The sequence below is a fragment of the Ambystoma mexicanum genome, chromosome 1p, assembly GCF_040938575.1.
Source record: "Ambystoma mexicanum isolate Mex_15411 chromosome 1p, UKY_AmexF1_1, whole genome shotgun sequence".
In the NCBI taxonomy this organism is placed as follows: domain Eukaryota; kingdom Metazoa; phylum Chordata; class Amphibia; order Caudata; family Ambystomatidae; genus Ambystoma; species Ambystoma mexicanum.
The window spans coordinates 715,770,224-715,783,915 of NC_090921.1; positions in this window are offsets into that span (position 1 = coordinate 715,770,224).

Genomic DNA, 13,692 nt, shown 5'->3' on the forward strand with positions numbered 1-13,692 from the left:
TTAACACATGGAACGGGTATTCGGTGTCAGGGAGTTGGGAAGGGGGCAGCGCATGTGTTGGGGCTGTGTAGTAGGGTAGAATTTCTGTTTTTGTGGAGCATATATACTAGAGAGGGGCAGAGCCAGACTCATAGCAGTTTTGAAAGCTGGCAGTGAGAATGGCCATTAAACCGATTGCACTGTTGACCCCCACTTCCTTTGAGCCCAGGAGGTGGAATAGCTATTCCAACTTCCTTTGGCCCATTAGATGCATCTTTCACCTCAATTCAGAGGCTATTTAGTTTCACAGAGAGACTAATCATGGGCGGCGCGGGCCATCGAAAAGTCGAGCCCAACAGTTAAGCCTTTAGCTTCATCATAGGGCAGTGGTCTTCACACTTGCCAACCCTTACTTAAAGAACCATTTTTACAGGTGATACTCCACCTACCTATCGCTGGTCATGGGGTTAGCAAGCATATGAAAGGGAGGCACATAGTTTGCCGAGCAACCCCTAACCCAGGAGTGGGCTGTAAGTGACGGCATGCCAAGATGCCACCTACACCCACTCTAAGGCATGCTACTGAACCTATTTCGGCTGGAAGGGTAGGACACGCTTGGATGTTTTTGAGGGGTACACTATTGAGGTCCAGAAGACATTGCATGGTGGAAATGCATACCAAGGAGGAGAACACCACGAGAATGGAATAGCATACTTCTGTGGCAGGAGAAGTGAGGAGGGGTTGAAGCCAGCTCATCCAACCAATTGTCTCAGATTATTTCATTGCAGGTGGATGGGAGAGTGGCATGTTTCCAACATAAAAGATCCAAAGACTGATCACGGAGGACGGAATTTGCACAGCATGGAACAGGCTTCCTCTGAACATGTCTCTTTTTTATTTCCGTATTTTCTGCATGCAACATGAACCTAGTTCTTACGTTTCTCATTTCGGAGGTTTGCGCTTTAGAGAAACTGTTACACTTGTGATGATGGACTTCATGACGCGCAGCCTTTTGCTCCACCTGCGCTCGCACCCTCTGCAGGCGCCCCTGGCTTCCCTGCTTCCCTGTGAGCATATTTTACGCGGGAGCCGCTATGCTAGAATTCATTGTCCCGCATGTTCGCTTGCGGGAAGAAGAGAACTGGCTCCTTTTGGGGGCGTGCCTTGCACATCGGAGAGCAGCAGCTTGGGGGCCCGGGAAGGGGTTGACTTCCGATTGGATGGCTCGCCCTGACCTCTCTTGTGGGCTCATGTTAATACATTGGCTATTAATGGCTGGTAAAGCTGCCATGTCCGCAGGAGAGGCACACATGCCGGCGGCTGGCGCGCAGATGAATGTGACAGCAGGACAAAGGCGCGTGGCCCGGGCGCTGCCCCGCAGCTGTCGGCCGTGCCAGAGGGGGGGGGGGGGGCTTTGTGTCGCGTTGTCTTTGCGCCCCTTGTCCGTTTCCATAAACCGTACCCATGGTCTGCCTGGGCGTCTGTCACGTCGGAAGAACCCCCCCCCCCCCTATTGTGTGCTCTGTGCTGGCACGGTCGAGTGTATGATGTCACAGAGCACAGACCAAAGTTCTGCCGCCCTGTGCCCTTGTTGGCAGGCGGGCTCTTGAGCCAATTCGTCTGGCCTTGGACTCTCAGCGCTGGCTCCCTTCTCGGATAACACGATGCTGCTGCGATAGAGTGACCAGATTTTCCAAGCCAAAAACTGGCACCATTTTGCAAAGATAAGCACAGGAAAACGACCACGGTGGAGGCCAACAATGTGAGAGCCCAGAATGGCTAAGCCTCACACATTGATGGGAGATCTCTTGTTTTCAGCCATTTCTGAAGTATCTTTAGTTTTTATTCTGTGTCATTTGAGGGTCACTGCAGGTCAGTCAAACTTTGAATAGTTGACCGTTTTTCAGGGAGGTCTGGGGTGTTTTTCTGCAGAGCACTGCGGTGCGCTAATGGTGTTAAACCCGCATGCGGACGCTAGCGCTGTACTGGTTGCACGCACTTATTTACTTCCTATTGAACCCATTTTTCATTATATTCCCTTCTCTTCCTCCATTTCTCTTTCATCCAGTTCGAAATGAATGCGTTTTTTATATGGCACTTCATGCTGGATTCCGGCCTCTAACCGCGTAGTCTTGTTTCCAATACTAGCACTGGGCCCTGGGCTATTCTCCTGGCCCATGTTCTTTTGGCCTGTCCCGCATTACCACGCCCTCTGGTCAGCCTATGCAGAGGCAGCCCGGTCTAAACTCACAGTGCATGTACCCGTCGCCATGCATCCTGGGACATTTGACTGTTTTGCAGAAGCTTGTTGGGAGGGAGGATACGACGAGTCAGGGGAGGCTAGTCAGTAGGAGAGCTGCCTTCCCTGCAGATATGCTGTGTGATCCTGCACAGGGAATCATGCTTCCCTCGTGGCAGGGGACGCTTGTTTGAACTGATCTGGTCTTTAACTGACGCTGCACATTCCTGTCAGGCAGCTCAGATCACAGGGAAACTAGGCCCAGATTAGAGAGGCAACCATGTATTTCTTCTTCTGGCATTTCGATGCTGGACTGCCCTTCTGGACAGTAGATTGATATGTAAATGGGTGTTTCTCCTTTGTGAAGGGAGGTGAGAGCTAAAGAGAGACTGCAGACCCTCCTGAGTGGCAGAAATTAAATAGAACAGGCTATTATCAAAATTACTAAGGGTAATACAGATGTGGCCATCTTGCTCACTGTGCCTTAGAGAGGCTCAGCTTCACCTCACCAAGGAGGCCCAACAAAGCTGACACACGTGTCTGGGGTTGCTGATGGTACTCTTGTTCAGAGGAGAATTGCCATAGCATTTCGGTGCTGGACTGCCCTGGTGGGTGGGGCGAGACTGATGAAAGGTGTAGTGAGCTAAAACGTGGTTGTAGATCCTCCCGAGTGGGCACCTTGCCATGGAACAGGTTATTTGGCTGTGACCGTTCTTGGTAGAGGGGCTCCCAGACCTTTTGTACACTTAACATTTCTTCTAGATTTCAATTGCATGTCTGCAATTTTGAGTCTCTCATTTGTGCCGATTGCTTTCAATCCTGGAACTCCTTGTGGCCACAACCTGGTCCCAAGTGAAGCACAGGTGCCCATTTAAGAACAACTTGATGCTGTGTAAGTGGCCTGTTCCTCACCATCCGCCTCAGGGAAATACACCATGTTCCTGAACTTCTAAGGCTGAAAAGACAGGGAAGAATTGGGCGGGAGATGGGGAATATTTCTGGAGCAGACAAATATCTGGAATATTGGGTAGAAGCTGAGTTACCTAGGTAGGTTGGCCAATATTAATTGAAAACTCTCTCTTCGCAGTCTTGCTTCAAGCTCCTCTTGCTAGTCTAAAGGAGTGGGTGCGTTGCGCAGTAAGACTACTGACAGAGGCCATCACACACTATCCCTGTGTCACCTGCATTGCTGATGGCCTTTGCATCTCGCATCAGGTCAGGACGGCCTGCTCCACATGCTGTGTTTCAATTTCTCTGCTACTTTTACATAAGCGAGATGAAGACCCTCAACAATGTAGCCTTCGCCTACGCATTTCCCTACTTCTCAGTGTAACACATGCCACAAGTGGGCTGGCCACTAGTTCTCTTTGGAATTATTTTTCCTCATTCATAGTTCGCGAACAGTCTTTGTTGACCACATCTATAACCTGTTTTTTGTGCAGCGTGATGATGTCATCACATTGTGTTCGCATATATTTGTCCCCTTCACAAGGTGCCGCTGTTTTATTTGTGCCACGTGCTTCATACCGCTTAAAGCCACACATCAGGAAAGATTGGGCCCCTCTTGTGCTTGCCTTCTCGTAATAGTACTTTTACTGAAGTAAAAGTACTGTGATTAGCTGAATCTCTGCCTTTGAGTCACTGATTGCATTTGCACATGTACCTACCTTGTCAGATTAGCTGTATCTCTGCCTTTGAGTCATTGACTGCATTTTGCACATGTACCTACCTAGTCAGATTAGCTGAATATCTGCCTTTGAGTCATTGATTGCACTTTGCACATGTACCTACCCAGTCAGATAAGCTGTATCTCTGCCTTTGAGTCATTGACTGTGTTTTGCACATGTACCTACCTAGTCAGATTAGCTGAATATCTGCCTTTGAGCCATTGATTGCACTTTGCACATGTACCTACCCAGTCATATTAGCTGTATCTCTGCCTTTGAGTCATTGATGGCATTTTGCACATGTACCCACCTAGTCAGATTAGCTGAATATCTGCCTTTGAGTCATTGATTGCACTTTGCACATGTACCAACCCAGCAAACTATACCTGGACTGCCACTTCCTGGCCGATCCCACCTTTGCCCAGCGCAGAACCCCTCTACGTACCTTCCAGTGCACACCCACCTCAGCGCACAGACGGTTAGGTCACCTGGATCACGATATGCGGCCACTGCCACCTGTTAGCCACCTCATTCTTGCTACCTTCTTAGGGTTCTTCATTGCCACATTGCTTTGTCCCCCCACTCCTAGCACCACTAAGACCGACCCTCGTCACTCCACCCCACACTTTCCCACAATGCCCACTAGTAACCCATAACTCAATGACCCTGCCCTATGGCTCCAACACTTCGTCACCAAACCTACACCCAATCAACCGTGCACGCTCCAAGTCAGGAATCTTAGACTTGGATCCAGATTGCCTCGTGCCCTTCGCGCCTTTGGCACTCAGCACACACATAATATCAATACTACACAGAAGTCACCACCATCCCTCAGCCCCATCTCCGGCAAAGAACTCAAGGGTGCCCTCATCAACGCTAGATCTATCATGGCCCAGGCCTTGGGCATCTCCGACCTCATCACTACTCAAAACCTCGATTTCATAGCCATTACTGAAACTTGGTTACACGCAGCCTCTGGTCCACTCCTTGCCCTTGCCATACCCAACGGCTACTCTATGATTAGAGCGGACCGTCAATCAACTTCCAAAGGAAGTGGAGTCGCATTCATACACAGAAATAACATTACGCTCAGAATCATCCCCAACACTGAGCTCAGTTCCGCAGAATCCCTCTCGGTGAAACTCACCCTATCCCCAACTAACACTGCTACTCTCCACCTTATCTATAGACCTCCTGGACCACTAGGCTCCTTCATAGATGACATCACTGCCATCTTGACCGTCAATACCAAACCCAACTCTCAGGTATTGGTTCTAGGTGACCTTAACCTGGGCCTTCTCGACACCAAGGATCACCTGGCCTCTGAGGTCGCTACCACATTAGTTAACTTAGGCTTCCAACAACGCATTGACGAACCTACCCATATTAAGGGCAGGACGCTCGATTGGATCACTGACCTTAATTGCAACACATCCATAAATTCCAACTACGCTTGTGCCTGGTCCGACCACCACATCATCATCTTCCACTTACCAGCGACCAACCCTCTCACCACTCCCACGATAGCTCCAGCCATTCCCACAAGGAATAAAAAAGACATCACCAAGGATAAACTCCTCCCACTCATCCTTCCCATCTTGAATAAATGCGTGTCCCGACATAACGACCCCACAGTCTTAGTAGATATCTTCAATCAAACACTGCTTAAAGCCATTGACAAAATAGCACCACTCAAACTACGTAAAGCCAAACAACAAGCCCACTTGAACTCTTGGTTCACCCCGCAGTTAAGAACTTTACGCAAAGAAAAACGTAAGGCTGAATCACTCTGGAAGAGCCACCCTTGTGACTCTAACAAAGATCGTCTCATCATCACCACCCACAATTATAAAGAAGCGATTCTACAAGCCAAAAAAGAGACATACAACCAACGCATCTTACAAGCGGAATCCAACACTAAGGAGTTATTTAAAATCCTTAAAGAATTGGAATCCCCATCCCCTGCGCCTGACACCTGCATTAAAGACAGTAAATGGTGTAACAACATCCAAAATGCTCTCCTCAACAACATCACCACCTTGCAATTGAAAATTCATGCCAAACAAACTACCTTACTCACCAACCCCCCCCACTAAATCCTCCAATACTCCGACGGCTTCTTTTACTCACACCCCCTTTAGCTTCACCCCACTCACCATCCTTGAGGCCAAACACATCATTCGCAATCTAAAACCCTCTAACTGCCAAGGTGACTCTTGCCCAGCATCTAACATTAAGGAAGCAGCACATGACCTCGCTCCTTTCATATCCACCTTCATTAACTCTTCATTCCTAACTGGTACGGTACCCAACAACTTAAAGGACGCGTGGGTTATCCCCCTCCTAAAAAAAACGACTGTAGACCCTGAAACACCAACTAACTACAGACCGATTACCACCGTACCGTTCCTACTCAAAATACTTGACGACAGAGCAGCATACCTGCAGATCCAGAACTACTTAGAGACCAATAACCTCCTCGGCTCAAGACAACCTGGCTTCAGACCTAAGCACGGGACTGAAACAGCTTTACTTGATCTCAAAAACCAAATTGAGGACCTTAAAGACAACGGTAAACTGGCCCTTCTACTACTTCGGGACCTATCATCGGCTTTTGATTTGGTCAATCACCAAATACTTTGTCGGCACTTGAAGTCAGCGGCCCACTTCTCTGACAACGCTTCCAACTGGATTAGGTCATTCCTTGACAACAGGCACATGAGAGTTTTCTCCCCCACTGCATCGGCCGATCCCACACCAGTCCCGTGTGGAGTCCCGCAAGGATCCTGAGTCCCCCCAACCCTCTGCAATGTCTTCACCAAACCTCTATTTGATGTGCTTGACTATCTGGGCGTCACCTACACGAATTACGCTGATGACACCCAGATACTCATACCCATCACTGGTGACTACATTACTGACTCTAAAGCCCTTAATGACATCTACCTTGTCATACAAGCCTGGATGGCCCAGCACGAACTATGCCTCAACGATGACAAGACTGAGCTTCTCATCTTAGGCACACAACAGAGACTTAACAAACTGAATCCCCTGTTCGGCTCCTTTAACATTGACGGTAATCTGATTAAAGTATCTAAAGACACCAAAACTCTGGGTATATACCTCGACGCCTCCTTGACACTCACCAGACAAACCAATGCAGTTGCCGCTGCATCTGCATACACCTGCAAATTGATCTCGGCCTGCCGCCCATTCCTTACTGCCCAGAATTGCATTACCTTGGCCAGGACCCTGGTTATGCCCAAATTGGACTACTGCAATGCACTGTACCAAGGCACTAACCAGGGTAATCTCAACAAACTTCAGACGACCCAAAACAATGCCATTAGAGCAGCCCTTAACATCCCCCGATCAGCCCACATCTCAGAAACCAGGAAGAACCTGAACTGGCTCTCAGTTGCCCAAAGGATCTCCCTGAAAGTACTGGCCCTCACATACAAATGTGTTAACCACCAGGCCCCCTCATACCTAGCCTCGCGATTCTCTCAATATACTCCAGTACGTGCACTCAGATCTGCACAAACCCAAGGTCTTGTGATCCCTAGATTCAAGATTCACTCGGCTGGGGGCGCTAGCTTCCCTGTCCTGGCAGCCAAGCTTTGGAACACTGTACCATTCATGATTAGAACGCTACCCTCGTTTAACCAATTCAAACACAAAGCCAAGCTCTGGTTAGCTGCATCCCACTAACAACCGCTCTTCTGTCTGGACGGGCCTTCTGGGACGTAGCTCTGTTCTGCTCCGCTCTGATTATTGCCTTGATTTGTAACGTCATCTGTATACTCTGTGTACCTGTTGTGACTTCTATGATGATATGTTTACTACTGTAATGTAATGTTCCACTACCTGTAATGTAATGTTCTACTAAGATTTGCGCCCGGTTGCCCTTGGGCCTGGTCTGCGCTATACAAATAAAACAAATACAAATACAAATACCTCATTCTACGTTGCACACCTTCGTAGACTAATGTCATTATGCTGTGTTTATCCATGTAGCCACACCAAAGATCACTGTTTACCTGCTATGGTGAGTCAATATAAGTCAACTTCTTAAGGTAACCTTTTTGCCCATACTTTTGTCCAGGCACACGTATCAAGTCCTTCAAGCACATCCATTTTGTACTTGATCTGATTATACACAGATTGCAGAGTTTTAATTTGTTATACTCCTTTGTTGCAGGATTCCTCCTTGCATATCCAGCTGTCCCTCTACACCAATGGACATTCCATGTCCTTATACGTGAGGTCTACATCACTCCATACATTGAATGGTGAGTGAACGTTCTCCTTCAGGACACGTAGTCCCATTGGACCCACCTAGTCACTCCTTAAGGTAACTTTCTCTCCTGTGATTTATCTTGGCATTATACCCACTTTAACCATGTTCTGGGTCCTGAGGAAGGTGTAATAATTATACTTCCCGAAACGTTCATGATGTTCACTTTTTGGCACAATCCAGGGAACCATACCATGGATGTCTTCGAAATCCTTTGATTCATGAGGATTCATACCTATCAATGAACTAATTCTGATTGTGTTTTGATGACTTAATTTCACTAAGGAATAGGAATGAATACCCTTTAAATATTGAGGTTACCACCGAGTTGCACTTAAATTACATTTAATGTAATATACCTCTACCACGTACTATAATTAATGAATTTTGTGTATGTATTTCAAAGACATCTACTTCGTACTTTATCTAACAGAATTGTCCTCTGTATTTACTTGAGTCTAAATTTTGATTTGTTATGTTTAGAATGCAAAATTATTTTATTATTTGGTGTTTGGCTTGAAAGCAAACCTTTCGCCATTATCAAAAAACAAAGAAAGCCAATTTATCATATATATTTCCATTATACAAAACATCATGAAAAAATACACTACAAAAAAACAGCGAGAAGAGAAATAAAACAGTAGCCGCCCTTTCAGAGACAGAGCATTTAAAAATCTAAATGTGGCTAAAACAAGACCCACATTTGTGCCACCACACGCAATCGCCCACCAATCATCTGCACTGAGACAAAAATCATCCAAAGCACAGACTCCTCAGTTCTGCCAATATAGGACAAGATGTAAACAAAGGCCTTAAGGTTTCTACTGCCGCTGTCACTTAACAAAATCTACAACAATTGTCCTTATCCAGTTTGCTACGCTGTTAGGATCAGCCTTCCTTGTTATGGCTTCACTTGTTATGACCCGGTCTGGGTCATAGTGATATAATCAGGATACAGTTGCAGGTATGCTTAATGGTTGCTTTATTCAGGTTCTTCAGTTACAGGTACAAATCAGGTCTCATCAAGTCCATAAGGAGATAGGAACAAATCATGAGGGAAACCCACTGGCTCCCACCACCCAGGCTTCCTTAGATCAACTGCCTGGGTTAGAACCCTTTCATACACAAACACTCCAAGATACCTCATACATTCCACAAATGACATCACCACATACATACAGCATTCAGAAGGTGAAGCCATAACAAGGAAGGCTGATCCTAACACCTCCTTCCCTTATAAGGGCAGTCTATTCCTAACATACGCCCACCTACCACCTCCATCGTAGGATATAAATAAAGACGTACCCTTAGATATTGGTTCCTGTATACTGCTTTGGGAAACTTCTTTAAGTAATTTGGGAGTTGGTTTATAGAATTTGTCTCATTTTTAAAATGATAAAAATAATGTATACGTTTTACATTCAGATTGCGTATGTATCCAATCATTCGTCCAGAGTTTATGTTTAATAAACTGGGCAAACAATAAGGAGATCAGTCGTTACATCCAGTGAATTTAAAATCCCCAGACATTCCAATTCCCATGAAGAGAAAATTCTGTCTCTCTTGAACACCAGAGCATATTTCAAAACCTGCAATAAAGAATTACTTTCAGCCACTAGACATCTCCTATAAAAAGCAATGGATTTCCAATGCACCATAGCTTGAAGGGATAACAGACCCAGCTCACACCGAATAAGTTGAATAAGAACATGTTTAGGGACACCCAAAACCTTCTTTCAAAATACCACCTCCAACAATTTCCAAACCATGAAGGGAGTACACAAAGACCTTTCTGCACCATAACATTGGGAAGGGGCTACCTTCATTTTACAGAAGTGCAAAACCAGAGTGAGAGAAAATCATCTGAAACACCTGTTTACAACAATCCCTTGGGCAGCCAAAAAAGCTACCCTATGCTTAAGCATGTAAACACAAGGAAATGCATGTGCACCTCCACTCATACAAAAGCGTAAACAAATGAAGGAGTTCACCTTAGCCAAAGGTACATTATTCAGGTGCCTGTTATAAACGACTTTCTGTTTTTTCTTTACAGACCACAGCACCATCACATTCGACTTTGCTACATTAACAGACACCTCATTTTGAGTAGCATAAAGCTGTAACATGTACATTTGCTGCTGCAGACCTATTTGAGTTTGGTCGAATAAAACCAAATCATCCTCGTATAATAGGCAATTAATTGAATGGCCATTTATATTTTGAGGGAAGGATCTCGCCTCAAATAAGGTCTCAATAGGATCTAATATAAAAAGATGAAACAAAACGAGATCAAGGATTCAGCCTTGTTTTAATCCTCTAAACATTTGAATTACTTTGGATAAATTACCCTTTTGGTTTAATCTGAGCCGCAGAGATGTCCAACTATAAACTTCCATCAGGATTTTTACCAAATAGGCTGGACAACCACATTTTAAGAGTTTTTTCCACAATAGCGTGCGATCAATCCTATCAAACGCAAGAGTCAAGTCTATAAAGGCCAAATAGACCACTGAGCCCTCTAACAGAGCTCTTTTCTCAAGAAGGTTTTAAATAAAGCCATTAAAAGTTGAACCTAAGCCTTTAACAAATCCTGCCTGGTGAATATCATATTTAGAATCCTTCAGGTCAATTCTTTCTGTTGAGATAGAACTAAAGAGACAAACATTTTTCCAGGCGCATCAAGTAACGCGTCAGGCGACAGTTTTTAGGATTTGCCCGATCCCCATTTTTAAATATCGGAACCACAATTGCTGATTTCCAGAAAGAAGGTACACACTTATCTTTCACCACTTGCTTGCATATAGTATATAGAAAGTCTGTCCAAAGGTCCATACAGTTTTTAAGGATCGAGTTAGATAACCCGTCCAGACCCAGGGCACGAGAATTATTGCCTTTCTTTATAAAATGGAGAATGTCCTCTTTATCAAACAAAAGATCCCAACCTAAAGCATGGGTACAGGGAGGTAACTCCACTTTGCGTAGCCCTTTAGCAAAGGCTTGTTCAAAATATGTAACCCAGATGGCTTCAGGAACTGAATTATTCAGTTGCGGCCTTATGGCCATTTAACCAATTTCTACATTTTTATTTCAGTTTTGTGATCAGACAAATCTGCTCGGACTTAATTGGCTTTCCAATATTCCTAATGGACAATCTAAACAGACTTTTCTTTTGTTGAATTTCCTGTTCATAGGTGTCCCTATATTTATAATATGGCCTGAGGGCATCGGACTCTACTACATAGAAATTAGCTAAAATGGTAATATAATCCAGTGTAGAATATAGGCTAGAGGCATCTTTAATAATTAATGTATTTAAAAAAAGATTTAATTTTGACAATCTCTGCCTTCCACAAAAGTTGATTTCTCCCCGAATGTAATTCAAATTAAAGGCACACCTTCCATTAGAGATTTCAACATTCGAAAAAGAGTAAGTCATTTGAAGGATTGGGTGATAACTTTGCGATGAAGGAAGTAATTCTAAGGTAAAAGTATGCAGAAACATATTTTCAGAGACAAACATATAGTCCAAGAGAGTATGTTGGATGTCCCTGCCACAGGTATCCTTTGCAGGAATGTCCCCAATCACATGACCTTTAAGCATGTGTAGACCCTGAGACTCCATAAGGGAAAGCCATGAGTGTCCACATTTCATTGAGGCAGAGAAACCCATATTGAACAAAACCAACTGCTTGTTTGTATCGAAACAAGTCACATTCAAATCATCACAAAGTAAAATCGCATTCAAGGAGGGATCAACTAAACATTCATCCAATAGGTCTGCAATATTATCCCCCAAAACATCAGAGGAAATACATGCCGTGTTCCAATATAACGTAATTAATGCAAAGGAGCCTAGACCTGGATATCTAGCGTGGTCTCAGAAGAGCTTAACAGCCTGAATATATGGATTGGTGACTTCCAATGAGATCATTCAAGGTCTATACCATATCGAGCTGCAATTCAAAGGGAGTTAGACGAGCCTCTCCTTGGCGCTCTTCACGGCAGGGGTTAAAAGTATCGAGCAGCCATCCAACAACGGAGGCAGTAAAAGCCAGGTTTCTTGCAGTAACAAGATATCATAATGTGCACAGTAAAAACCTCCAGTTTCAAAAAGATGGGAAAAGCCCTGTGTATTCATGTGTGGATGGACCTTTAATTACCTTTACTCAAACTGGCCAATCACTTAAGAAGTGAGCACATGGATTTACATAAAGTTAGTTTATTGTACACATTTCCGGGGAGCTGTTAGATGGTGTTGCAGGACCAAACTAACCCAAGTCTCAACAAACCACATCAGTTTACATTTTTTATACAGTTTTGCAACAGTTAAAACACTCCCAAATACTTTATTGCAGTCCACCCCCAAACATGATTGGACAAACCCCTCTTCAAAGAAATTCCACCCTTTCCCAATTCCTACATTTTCATTGACCATCTTTATCTAAATAATTATCTTCAGATTATATTCATAGCACTCCTCTTGTTAGGATTTGAATGTAGAAGGTCATGACGTCAACACATGGTTAAACATTGGTATTGAAAGCATAATTTGTTACCAGCAATAACTGGTCTAAGCCATTTAAACCCTAACTCTTGATTTGCACATGACTTGCATGGACATTTTCTGTGATATGAGGAGGCTGTGTGAAGGATGCTATCTCATTTCCCATGTCACTGTTCCATTGAAACTTTCCAATCTACAAAAACTCCCACTTCATTGCACAATTGAAATGCCTAAATAGCTTTCGGCACCAGCTTACCTCCCGTTTTACCACTGAACAAAATAAATAAATAACAAAACTCCATCTGTCACGCTCTTAGGCAGCAGGAGATTACATCTACTATCTACAAGACTTATCAGCCCATAACAACACAGGGCTATTCCTGTAGCTTCTGACTGCAAAGGTTGCAAAGTTACTTATTCACCTGTCTTTTGCCATCTGAAAACCTGACAAAGTCAGTTTAAAAGTCAAAAGTGCATTTTGCAAAAGAGCCCCAACTACTGCATTTTGATTAATTGTGAAAAGGCCACAATATTGAGATTTATGAATTCCCTATGTATTCATATTAGTGTTTATATATGTTTTTCCATTTTTGGGATTTAATACTTTCTGCACGCGTGCTTGTTAGTATGAATCCATTTCTAGCATTTTGATATCTATGAAATTGCAACATGGCGGCCAGCTCGCTGCCACCCCAAGTCATCAATATGGTGCACGCAAATGGAACCCATCGTAATCATGGGGACCCTTGCTGACATCCCCAACATTCTATGAAGTCACCTTAATACCCTTGGATGTTCTCTCATAGAGGAGCTGTCCTTTATTTACAACAAATGCATTTGCCAACCATGACCTGTTTTCCTCTTGAATTATTTTTACAACAGTGTCATTTTTCTCAATAACCTTTTGAGAATTTGTGTCAGCTCTCACACTCACACACGTGATTTACAGAAAGGAATAGTACAGGAGTTTCCTCTCCCTTTCAATATCCTCAGAGACCGTATCTTG